Genomic DNA, 12,603 nt, shown 5'->3' with positions numbered 1-12,603 from the left:
AAATATCGTTTGTTAGTTTGCCATACGAAGAAAATGCAAGGTCAGGTTTTTGAGTTGTATGACAAAATGTCCCATTTTCCAACACAATTTGCAATTTTTTCTCAACATTTAGAGCGTCCTAGTGGTTTTAAACGTTAACTTGACGGGAAGAATTCAAATAGTATTCTTGAATGACTTATTTAATTTCAGTAGAGGGCGCTCTTCAAGTTTAGGTTCCAAGTCGGAACAAGATGGCGCGTCCCAGTAGACGTAGACGTAGGGTAACGGAAATGAGTTGAGCTGAAAATACAGTGTTTGGGGCTATTAACCTCAGATATGTTATTGTTATTTGTTAGGTAAGTTGGAAAAGTTTCCGTATGGCGCCACCACTTTTTCATTCGAAATAAAATAATAATAGTATCTAATTTACCTGATTGATATATCCCTTTTTGTAAAAATGAGTGAAAAAGTGGTGGCGCCATACGGAAAGTTATCCGGTAAGTTTTATAGAGTTGATTTATGTCATATGTAGTTTAATGATAATGGTGGGTTTTGTGGTTGATATTGAGTGATAATTACCACGGAAATTTAAAAAGACACGTTATTTTTCAGACTGCAAGTACAAAAGCCAAAGGTAGCCCTGACCTGGTAAATAAATGGACTGGGCCCTAGCCCCACTTGTGTGGCCAAGGATAGCTGGATCCTTAGCCACACGTCCACCTCATTTCCTCATGCAGCTAAAGAATTAAAAAAATCTGGCGCGCTATCTACGAGCCACCCGGCATTATAAACCGGCTGAATGTGTACACAAAACTAGCTTGCTTTGTGTGTATTGAAAAGTGAAACAAATAAAATTTTAAAAAGAAATGTTTAACGATAACTTTGCTACCTTTCGCCGACTCTAATTTCATCGTTTCGTGCACGGCGCAGCCATCTTGGAATATGCGAATCAACATGATGTCATCGGCCTGCCGAGCTGTGGGCCCGAATACAAATCAACGGCTGTTTTATGTGAATTAAGCTTGTGTACTTTTTACGCGCACGTGCTACGTAGCATTTTTTTATTCCTTAGCTGCATGAGGAAATGGGGTGGACGTGTGGCTAAGGATTCAGCTATCCTTGGCCACACAAGTGGGGCTAACTGGGCCCCTGTCTTTATCCGCAAGGATAAAGACAGGTACCAGCTATTCAGATCCAGTGATTCCATTGGGTATAATGATACCATTGGATAAATGCAGTGACTGAAAGCTACTGTAGCTGAGTTCACCTCGGTTGGCCAATCAAAACACAGATATGGAAAGCTTACTTTTGGTCGTCCGCACGTGTGTGTCCACGTGTGTGGTGGTACGCATACAGTACATGCATGGTGGATACGGTACTTGCTTTAATGTTGGTGTAGAATTTGTTCTGTGAAGGGTATAATAGTGAGGTCTGTTCTTGCAGTCAGCGTGCCTGTTGACTATACGCTGTATTGTATACACGGAAATCGATATGAGCCCCAAACGTTTGAGATGACTTTAACTTTGAATAAGTTAACAATTATAAACAGGAAAAATATTATATATTAAGCTACATTCTTCATTAATATCTCCTAAAAATTTGAAGAAATTCCGTTGAGGTTTCAATTCTATGAGGATGTGTTCTGTAAAGGGTATAATAGTGGGGTCTTTTCATGCCGTCGGCGTGCGTGTTCACTATACGCTGTATTGGCGGTACTTGGAAATCGATGAGCCCCAAGCGTGTGAGATGACTTTAACTTTGAATAAGTTAACAATTATTAATAGGAAAAATATGGGAAGTGTGCGGACTGTTGCTGCCAGTTTAGTGTAGCCTTATTACTTCGGATACTAATGGTGTGTACCAATGAACCCCAAACGTTTGAGAATAAGTGTCCACCTAGACGTGTAGGGTAACGGAAATGAGTTGAGCTGAAAATAGTGTTTGGGGTAATTAACCTCAGATATGTAATTGTTATTTGTTAGGTAAGTTTTATAGAGTTGATTTATGTCATGTAGTTTAATAATAATGATAGGTTTTGTGATTGAGTGATAATTACCACGGAAAAGACACGCTATGTTTCAGACTGCAAAAGGTAGCCCTGGTAAATGGTTAGCCCCACTTGTGTGGCCAAGGCTAGCTGAATCCTATTCGTCGATTGTGATCACCATTCCACTTCCATCGACAGCCCTTATATCGAGGAGGATCCCCCTGCGTGCGAATAAAATAACACACCTGATCCCTTCAAAATGCACGCCATGACATAACTTTCCGGCGTAATTGTAAAACAAAATAACATAGTAAAAACAGGGTGTTTTTTCTCAGTAATTCATACTGATGACCCTGTTATTGTTAACCAATTTTACATGTAGGTCTGGAAATGCAAGTGTTTTGATACCGCAATTATAAATGTGCAAAACATTGATCGCAACCGACCTGCAGGGTCAGCAAATTGGGGAAAAACTAGCCCCCATAAATTGGGTCCATTCCACTCCGTATCCTTGGCCCAGCACTTTGATATAAAATTCTACCTATTTTAAAGAAACCTAGATCTGTATATGAACCTTATCAAGCTAACTGAAGTAGATAGCCCTACGCTTAGATTTGTTCAAAACGCATTACAAGGTAAAAATCAAATGATTTTTGAGTGTGACCAAGTTTCTCAATGGTCTTGACAACATGCTCGTTTTCGGTGATGCGCGCAAACGGACGTTTTCATTGTTAGTCAGGTTCCTTCAACTTCTTTACAATGCGAACACAAACTTGACTACAATTTTCTTTACTTTTTACCTGATTCGCGAAGCTTAAATTCCGTTCATACATGTATATTCATAGTGTCCCTCACTATGTTCTCAATGAGTTCACAGCTAACAAATATACCCATGAGTTCACAGCAAACAAATATTATATCCATTGTTACACTCAACATACATTCATGATGCTTGTTTTGCCTTTTTGTTGAGTTAAATTGAAAAACATCTTTAAAAAAAATCAAATTTTCTGCTCGGTACTCACTGTTGTTTTTCTGGCGCATCGCACATTTTTTAAACTTCTGTCATTGCGTCTGGCGAGCCTAATGCAGCAAAACTTTTGTCTGGCAGCTGATACTGGTATTAAGAATATTGTTATTGGTCATTTCAACTTGGTTTTAGTGGTTCCTCTGATGGTTAACCCGGGCCAGGCCAATGCAGCCAAATTATTACTGCGCAAGGTGGATGCAAAATTTTCTTGCTAACCCGTAAGCACTGTCAATTGGCTTGAGTTGCTGTTAAGAATTTCTTGCAAAATAAGGGGGAAAACATCATCAACACTTCTATCAAAGTGCAGTTTTTTATTTTGTAGTAATGGCTGTAAACCATTGGAGTATCAAGAGTACGATACCCATGCCAGATTAACATGAGTTGAGGTAGTTTAATTAGGACCCCTGCTAACTGACTGGTAATATCAAGCTAACAAAAAAGAACAATTTAAACCAGGCTGTTGAAAAACAGCGTGAGTATGTATGAATAATCTATTAAGTCCTTCCCATCAAATCAAGCAATAACATGATGAACATATGTATCATTCTCAGAGATTTATCTGCAATGGCCTTGTCCTCAAATTGTAGTTTTTGTGTGTTTTTTTGTGTGTGTTTTTTTTTTGCGGGGGGGGGGGGGGCTCATTTCTAAAGTACAATGTAGTTGCCATAAACTGTTTCAATTGCCATATTCTGAGCTTCTCACAATTCTTCCAGGGTCCAATTTCATTAAGCAAGCACACAAACTCGCTAAGCACAGAATAGTATTGCTTAGCAGGAACGACCAGCCCAAATAACTTTAAGTTATAAAATAAAAAGTTAGAGGCATGGCCACACTAATAATAATAATTTGGGAGGCTGTTATCATCCTTTACTTCCAGCTAAGAGCTGAATTGCAAAGGACGCAGCTACAGTGTATTTGAGAAGCAGGCATGCAAGGGCGCCTTTGGCAGCCAGCGACATCGGCCCATTTCGACCTGGAAGCATAGCCAGAGATCAAAAGTGTTATATTTTTTTTCTGGGGGGGGGGAGGAACTGGATAATGAGAACCCTCATGGCACAGCAGAGAACCATGGCCCTGGTCGGGTAGTTAACCACAAGCCAACCATGCCAACCATGGCCATCATAAGAGGGTCCCCTGTCAATGACATCTTGCTCGGCTGATTCACTATTACTCTGAAAGAGGGGCTCAAACTTAACATCAATCTTGCATCTTCAACCTGCCTGACAAATTGATCCAAGGCTTGAGTTTTCGCACATTGCATTGATATAAATTCATGTTGTCTTCAATATTTTTTCTAATTCTAGCATGAACTAGAGCCAGGGCAGTTCTTCGTCAAAATGGTGGCATTAAGAATGGCAAGGCCAAGCAGGAAAGACCATAAAACCAAAGTCAGAAAAACTCTTTGAGTTAAGCTGGGGTAAGTTCAACATAATTCGTGCCATCAGGTGAACCAAAACTAGCCTGAATCACATGCATTGATTTAAAAGAACCACCAAAACATCTCAAAATCATTTCACCAGAAATCTCAAAAGTCCCACATTGTCCCTTTAAATTAGTTAAGTTTCTAAAAACGGCTTTTAAAACTACTTAAAGATGACTCTTTCTGTTGAGTGTGATGAGGACCCTGCCTGTCAAGAGTACTTTCCCGAGTCCTGTGAAAAATCGCAGGCACCTTACTCAGGTGAGATTTGAATCCAGGATCCTTGCAATTCTAGAGCAGTGTCTCACCAACTAGACTACTGAGATTACCGGTAGATAGTAAGACAGTTCGAATCATAAGTGTAAGGTCCCTCATCATAATTCTACATAGACTCGCATCTGTGGCAGCCTTCCTCAAATTGTAGTTCGGGGCTCATTCCTTTAGGTAGCTGCCATCACCTATTCTTAGCTTTTCACACTTCTACCAGAGCCCTCATTTATAAGACCTGTGAAACACATGTTTGCTAAGCACAGAATACTATTGATAAGCAGAAACGAACTACCAGCAAAAATTACTTTAAAGGCAGTGGACACTGTTGGTAATTACTCAAAATAATTATTGGCATAAAACCTTACTTTGTAACGAGTAATGGGGGTCGGTTGATAGTATAAAACATTGTGAGAAACAGCTCCCTCTGAAGTGACCTAGTTTTGGAGAAAGGAGTAATTTTCCACGAATTTGATTTCGAGACCTCGAAATCAACCATCTAAACGCACACATCTTCGTGCGACAAGGGTGTTTTTTCCTTTCATAGTTATCTTGCAACTCCGACGACCGATCGAGCTCAAATTTTCACAGGTTTGTTATTTATGCATATGTTGAGATACACCAAGTGAGAAGACTGGTCTTTGACAATTACCAATAGTGTACACTGTCTTTAAGTTTGCGTTGCTGTGGCTGGTGCTCGACTCAACTTTTGCTTGTAGAAAAACAAATTGCCAAGTAGTGTTTTCTGCTTAACAGCTTTATGAAATTGGGCCCTGTCCACTTTGTCCCAGATACATTGTGTTCTAGCCATTAATTGTGCACAATTTTCAGACACTGACAAAGATAAAAGTCTTTAAACCAAATTTTTACCAAAAACAAATCTTCATAAGATGCTCAATATATCTTAAAGTATACCCCATCTTTTCTGATGAAATGTCTTGAATAGTCTGTTCCAGTTCTGTATCATTTGAAACCAAACATTTTTTTACCCCAAACCAAAAAAATTGATTTCCGACCAAATACTCAACTTCACAAAATTCTCAATATATTCTCTTAAAACCCTAACCCCCTGACTGTTTTTGCTAAAAAAGTTGATGTGTGTCCAAGGGCGTTCTTTGCGTTCTTTGCTTTCACCCTCTTGGATCCATAAAACTGCACCTCAGCTCTGCCTTGGGCATACCCATCTATGAGCTGTGTTGCGACATCCATGATGAACTTGGAGTGGGTGGGGGCACTTTCATCTTCGTCGGAGCTTTCCGGACTGTTGGTTGCTACGGTGCTGTGGTGATTCCGGTAGCATATCCACGCGTTCACTCGAGCTATGTCGACGAGGAAATACAGGATTTTTCGCCACCACAGCTGGGACTTCCTCGAGCAGGAGTAGTAGGATCGTAGCTGGTCCCCACGATCAACCCCTCCCATGTAGCGGGTGTAATCAATTGCCTGTGGAGGTGCAGAGATGGTCTTTTTCTCGAGGCGTCCAGTGCCATCATCTGCGATCTTTCGCTGCACGGAGTGCTCCTCGGGGTCTCTCCACCCTTGATGAGCTGAAGAAAGAAGTAGCATCACTCTGCTGTCTTTCCAAGCAGCAACAGTCAGTTGACCATTCTGCCGTGTCAATGGTTAGCTCCCGATCCGGCACGTACTTCTTCAGGCACTGTTTGCGGACCTTGTCCCATACCGGCTGCACATGGAACAAGGGGTGCTTGAGCTTGGCGTTGTATCGGTGAGCCTTGTCTTGGATGAGGGAGGGGTCCTTGCTGGCATCGTTACACACAAGAAACTGGCTGATGGAGTCAAAACGGTTGCGGGTCATTGTGGACGAGATGAGGGAGTTACGATAACCGGGATGTGTTGACCAGTAATTTTTGTAATTGGCCACCTTGACCAGACCCATCACGAGGTGTATGCCGAACCAGGCTCTTAGCTCTGCGAGTGACGTTAGCCGAACTTGTTTCTCCGCAAGTTTTACATTGGTCCACTTGACGATGGTGAGAAGGAGACTGATGGGAAAGAACTTGAGGAATTACTTCAAAGCCGAAGAGCGTCGGTTGAATGAAGGTCCCAGTGTACACTTCGGCTTGAAGCTTCTAACTCTGATGTTGTGTAGAGTTCTCGTCCATCCTTCACTGTCCGGGGTGAAGTCAGGCTGGTAGCATGATGGAGGGTCGGGGTCGTTGTCCGAGTCCACCTCTGTTGTCTTCTTGCGTTTTACCTTCCTTCTAGGGGGGGCTTTTCTAGCCGGCATGGGTGGCTCAGGCACATCACTGATGGAAGATGGCTCATCTACATCGTCATCGTCACACCCTGAAGAAGACATCGCCGCAGCTTCGTCCAAAAATTCTTCCTCACTCTCTGTGTCGGTCATAGCAAGCGCCCTGTAATGCTTACCCATCCTGACCCCTGCATCGGTCGCACTTCTGCGGATGGTCTGTCGTAAATTTCTCTGCTCCTCAATTCTCCTTTTCTTCTGTAAGCCTGAACTTTGCTGCAGGGGGCGTTTTTTTCCATGGCCCAGTGAGCTAGGATCGACTCCCTTACTCCCTTTCGCACTACTGCTCTGCTTGTCTTTCTTCTTCGCTTTTCGGCAGCCTTCTTCTTCCTTTCCTCTCTCACGATCTCTAGCAGCTCTCTTCCCCATTGCAGCTTCTTGGAACACTAAGCTCTCTTCACAAGTCAAGCTCTCCTGTAACATTCTTGTTTCTCTCGAAGTCATAATGACACAAGCACACACATTGAAGTGTGGTGGGTTTACATTTTCACCCTTATTTATAGCTGGGCATGATGTTGAAATTTCTACAGAAATATTACCATGACACTTACCTATTGTAAAAAACTACTCATTCATGTTTCTTTAATAAAAAAAGTTATGTAATACAGCATGACATTTATGAATATTGATTTATGGAGTTTTTTTATACCACCTGTAAATATGAATGGAACTGGCGACCCTTGAACATTCTTGGGTCACCAGTCCCATTCATATTCATGAGGTGGTATAGACAAACTAAATAAACAATAGAACACAATGCAAGTGTATGTACATGCAGTGCCCAGGTCATTGTATTCAGCTAATATGCATTGTTTATTTACAGACCCCTAATTAAATGTCAGGAATGTGTGTACTGTAGTATGAATACAACTATGTCAAAATCAACCAGTGGGTTGACACTCCAATGGAGCTATCTAAAGGACCAAGTCAAACAAAATCAACCAGTGGTTTGAAATAGCTAAAAGACCAACTCTGCCAAAATCAACCAGGATGATGTGTCCTAATATACCAAATCCATCAAAATCAACCAAATGGTACAACATTGTGGTGTGCCAAATCTTACAAAATCAACCATGTTCTACCGATTGATTTTGATGGATTTGGTGCCGATAGGGTTTTAAACTTTGGTTAATTGACCCATTCCACACAGATAAAACTGCTTCAGTAGTCCGTTCTGTATCCATAAAATCCCTGAAAAAGTTTTGATCCCAAATCTGAATTTTTTTCCAATTTACAATTAATAATTCTCAAACTTTTTGTCATATACCCAGTCTGCACAGATAAAATGTCTCAGTATTCTGTTCTGTTTCATTTAAAAACTTCATCCCCGCGCCACTGATTGGTAACTGAATTTCACTGGGTTCTGCTCAAAAGTTCTTCGGTCTTCATGCCTTATGACTTCCCCTAATCTCATCAGCAAGTCAACCTTTAGATCCATTATACACTTTCGGTAAACAGTATTGTCCAAGTCCTACACTTCGTGTATCACAACTTACATATAAAATAACAAACCTGTGAAAATTAGGCTCAATCGGTCATCGGAGTCGGGAGAAAATAATGGGAAAACCCATTCTTGTTTCTGCACGTTTCGCCGTGTCATGACATGTGTTTATAAATCTGTAATTCTCTTTATCGAGAATTTATTTTGTTTTAATGTTTTCTCAAAAAGTAAAGCATTTCATGAAATAATATTTCAAGAGTAGTCTTTCACCATTACCTTCTGTAGACCCTGTAAGTTATTTGTAAATCTGTGAACTTTTTTCTTTCTTTTCTGTACCGAAAGTGTATAACGGCTTTAAGAGAGAAGCAGTCTCTCCGTTTCATTGCAAACATTTTCAGCGTATGTGTTAACGGAAGGTCCCTCATCATAGTTCTGCATAGACTGGCCTCTGTAGAAGCCTTCCTCATAGTGTAGTTTGGTTCTCATTCCTTTGGTAGCTCCCATCACCTGTTTTCAGCTTTTCACACTTCTACCAGAGCCTTCATTTATAAGGCCTGTGTAAACACATTTTTGCTAAGCACAGAATAGTATTGATTAGCAGAAACTAACTACCAGCAAAATTACTTTAAGTTTGCATTGCTGTAGCTGGTGCCCGACGCAAATTTTGCTTGTATAAAAAAAAATTTGCCAAGCAGTATTTTCTGCTTAACCGCTTTAAGAAATTGGGCCCTGTCCACTTTGTCCCAAACGCATTGTGTTCTAGCCATGAATTGTTCAAGATTTTCAGACACTGGTGTTTGTAGCCTCTAACAAAGATACAAGTTTTTGAACCAAAATGAAGTTAAAGAACAACTACTACTTGCTTTAATGTGACGGATTTTGGTTGGTACGATTGAATCATATTTTGTTCTACTTGCAGAGGATTTACCAGAAACAGAAGCTAATACCTCATCAAGCTGTGTTGAAGCCTGAATATGGACCATCTGCTGGGCATCCACTTTGACTATGACATATATGATCTTAAAAGCATCATGGTAATGTTTTGAAGATAAAGGTACTTTAAAGGTCATGATGCCAAACTGGCTATTATTATACTTAAATAAGAATTAAGGAGATCGAGGTGACTTTTTGCTTCACTAGAGATAATCCATAAGTGCTGTTCAGCCATACAGCAATTCGTGGCAGAGTTTCAGATGGGCCTTAAAGACTCTGGACACTATTGGTAATTGTCAAAGACTAGTCGTCTCACTTGGTGTATCTCAACATACGCATGAAATAACAAACCTGTGAAAATTTGAGATCAACTGGTCGTCGAAGTTGCGAGATAACTATGAAAGAAAAAACATCCTTGTCACACTGCTTTCAGATGTTTGATTTCGAGACCTCAAAATCTAAATGTGAGGTCTCGAAATCAAGTTCGTGGAAAATTACTTCTTTCTCGAAAACCAGAGGGAAGCCGTTTCTTACACTGTTTTATACTATCAACCTCAGCACATTACTCATTTTATTATTTTGAGTATTTACCACTAGTGTCCACTGCTTTAAACAATATACCTTATATTGGCCTATTTGATCTTAGGTGTGTTTGTTGAGCAGCCATCATTCCAGAAGTATTAATGCCTTCCTGGACCTTTTATAGATTCTCAGAGTACTATCAAGGTCTCCCTTCCTTCTAACCTCTAGGCCAAGTTTCACTCACCAAGGCTTCAACCAAGGTGGCAACTAACACAAGGGCCCAATTTCATATAGTCTGTAACCGCAAAAACTTGCTAAGCTTAGAATGCATTGCAGGAACAGGTTACCAGACAAAATAACATCAGGTTTGCATTGTTGTGATTGGTGCCCCAGTCAATTTTTCCTTAGCAAAGCATGCAGTGTTTTTTCTGCAACTAACCCTTCGGAGTGAGTTCCATTTACTTACAACTAAGCCTGCCGTCGATTTCACAATACTCTTCCTAACTTAAGACTAATGTTAGGATTAGAACGAGTCCTAACCCTGCACTGTAGCATGCAGACCTTAATATTTATCCTAAGTTAGGACAAGGTACTCCTCTTAACACTAGATAAGACAAGTTCTTAACTCTTTGTGAAATCGACCCTTGGTCACATACAATGGAAACAGATTGGAGTAAGATTGGCCTTTGGTTTTCCTTACCAAGAACCAATCCCCATCCAGAAATATTTGTGCCAAAACTGAAGTCAACAGACTCTGTAAGCAGACTGTACGCAGTTGTCGGTCAGCCCCCTGAGCTCCCTTCCCATGTTGGCTCTCATTTCTTACCAAAAACAAAACTTCACAAGATGCTCAATTTATCTTAAAGTATACCCCATCTTTTCTGATGATATGTCTTGAATAGTCTGTTCTGTATCATTTGAAACCAAATATTTTTTTACCCCAAACCAAGAAAAATGGCTATATCGGCTTTGGCAGATTTTTCTGATTTTCGACCAAATACTCAACTTCACAAAAATCTCAATATATTCACTTAAACTTTGGTTAACTGATCCATTCCACTCAGATAAACTGATTCAGTAGTCCGTCCTGAAAAACTTTTGACCTCAAATCTAAAATTCTTTTTTTAATTTACAAAATTCTAAATAAATCTCAAACTTTTTGTCGGCTACCCAGTCTGCACAGATAAAATGTCTCAGTATTCTGTTCTGTTTCATTTAAAAACTTCATCCCTGATTGGTAACTGAATTTCACTGGATTCTGCTCAAAAGTTCTTCGGTCTTCATGCCTTATGATTTTCCCTAATCTCATCAGCAAGTCAACCTTTAAAGCCATTATACACTTTCGGTAAACAGTATTGTCCAAGTCCTACACTTCGTGTATCACAACTTATATATAAAATAACAAACCTGTGAAAATTTAGGCTCAATCGGTCATCGGAGTCGGGAGAAAATAATGGGAAAACCCACTCTTGTTTCCGCACGTTTCACCGTGTCATGACATGTGTTTAAAATAAATCCGTAATTCTCGCTATCAAGAATTGATATTGTTTTTATGTTTTCTCAAAAAGGAAAGCATTTCATGGAATAATATTTCAAGAAAAGTCTTTCACCATTACCTTCTGTAAATCATCTGTAAGTTATTTGTAAATCTGTGAATTTTTTTCTTTCTTTTCTGTACCAATAGTGTATAACGGCTTTAACAGAGAAGCAGTCTCTCCGTTTCATTGCAAACATTTTCAGCGTTGGAGAATTTGGTCAGCCAACTTTCAAAAGCCGGCAATTTTCAGGCTGTGACTGGGGTCCACAGGTTTTGTAAACCTTCTGGGCAAAATGGCACCCTTGACTTCGCCTCGGTTGCCATTTTCCCCCCACTGGTGTATAAAACGCTATCGCGCAATAGTTGTATATTGTGTACTAGATACAGGGTTGAAATACTAGCCCCACACCCTTTAGACTCTTACACATGCAATTTATTTTTTTCCAGCATTTAAGACGATCTGTACTTATTTTTGAGATGTTGTACCTACTTTCTTATTGCATTATTGAAATATACAGGAGAAACTTCATCCTTAAAGAAAAACATTGATCTTTCTTGCTCATACATTGGTTTTTAAATAAAGCTTGGTTTGAAGTTAGAGAGGTTGGAAATCAGTGTAAGAATTTGTTCGGAACTGTTTATTAACACTGTGTTCGGTTAATTTCCCTCCTAAACTGCAGGTGAAATTAGAGACAGGAAAGCTGCAGCCTCTACACTCTACGCCTCTTCTTCTCGCCCTGCAATCTTACTTGCACCATTCTACTTGTACTACTTGCTGCTCTCCATAGTCCAAGAGTCGCTGCGCCTCAGATGATGCAGAAGGTAATCCATGTTTACTGTTTGCTTGCTCTGCTAGTATTGATTATATGTGCACATGTAATAACTCTCTCTCCCCATAAAAAGCAGAAGTCCTCGCACATACTGTCGACAATGGCAACCAATGGGACGAAACCTGGTGGATTTTGTCTTTCAACATTTAACTGGACCTTCTAGAGTTTAATTAAGAACTTCACAAAGATCCAATTATATCTTGAACTTTTACTCATATCCCCAATCACAACTAGTAAAATAACTTTAGTAGTTTGTACTGTGTCATTTGAAATCGGCCTTAAAATCAAGTCTTTATTATAATCATTATTTTTAGTGATTATGAGGGGAGCCAATCATGGGTCCGTTTTTTTATGGGGAAAAGAGAAAGATTTAACGCCTAAATAA

General features: G+C 40.0%; 1 protein-coding gene and 1 pseudogene across 9 annotated transcripts in view; one reads left to right on the top strand and one right to left on the bottom strand.

Moving 5' to 3' along the window:
- Positions 1 to 230: 230 nt before the first annotated feature.
- The window catches only part of LOC139938390 (uncharacterized), a 205,872-nt gene continuing 193,499 nt past the window's right edge, over positions 231 to 12,603 (top strand). The window contains exons 1-4 of one of the 9 annotated variants that reach the window (XR_011786143.1): positions 232 to 335; positions 4,301 to 4,413; positions 9,316 to 9,430; positions 12,069 to 12,210. The gene's annotated coding sequence lies outside the window, so the exon portion shown is untranslated. Of the gene's footprint in view, positions 336 to 4,300; positions 4,414 to 9,315; positions 9,451 to 12,068; positions 12,211 to 12,603 lie in introns of all 9 variants that reach the window. The other 8 variants (XR_011786138.1, XR_011786146.1, XR_011786144.1 and 5 more) reach the window with 8 other exon arrangements.
- On the bottom strand, positions 6,173 to 7,378 carry LOC139938204 (uncharacterized; annotated as a pseudogene).

This window comes from Asterias amurensis, chromosome 6 (assembly GCF_032118995.1).
Source record: "Asterias amurensis chromosome 6, ASM3211899v1".
Classification (NCBI taxonomy): Eukaryota; Metazoa; Echinodermata; class Asteroidea; order Forcipulatida; family Asteriidae; genus Asterias; species Asterias amurensis.
The sequence above is the reverse complement of the archived record's forward strand: the minus strand, read 5'-3'. Positions and strand labels throughout refer to the sequence as shown.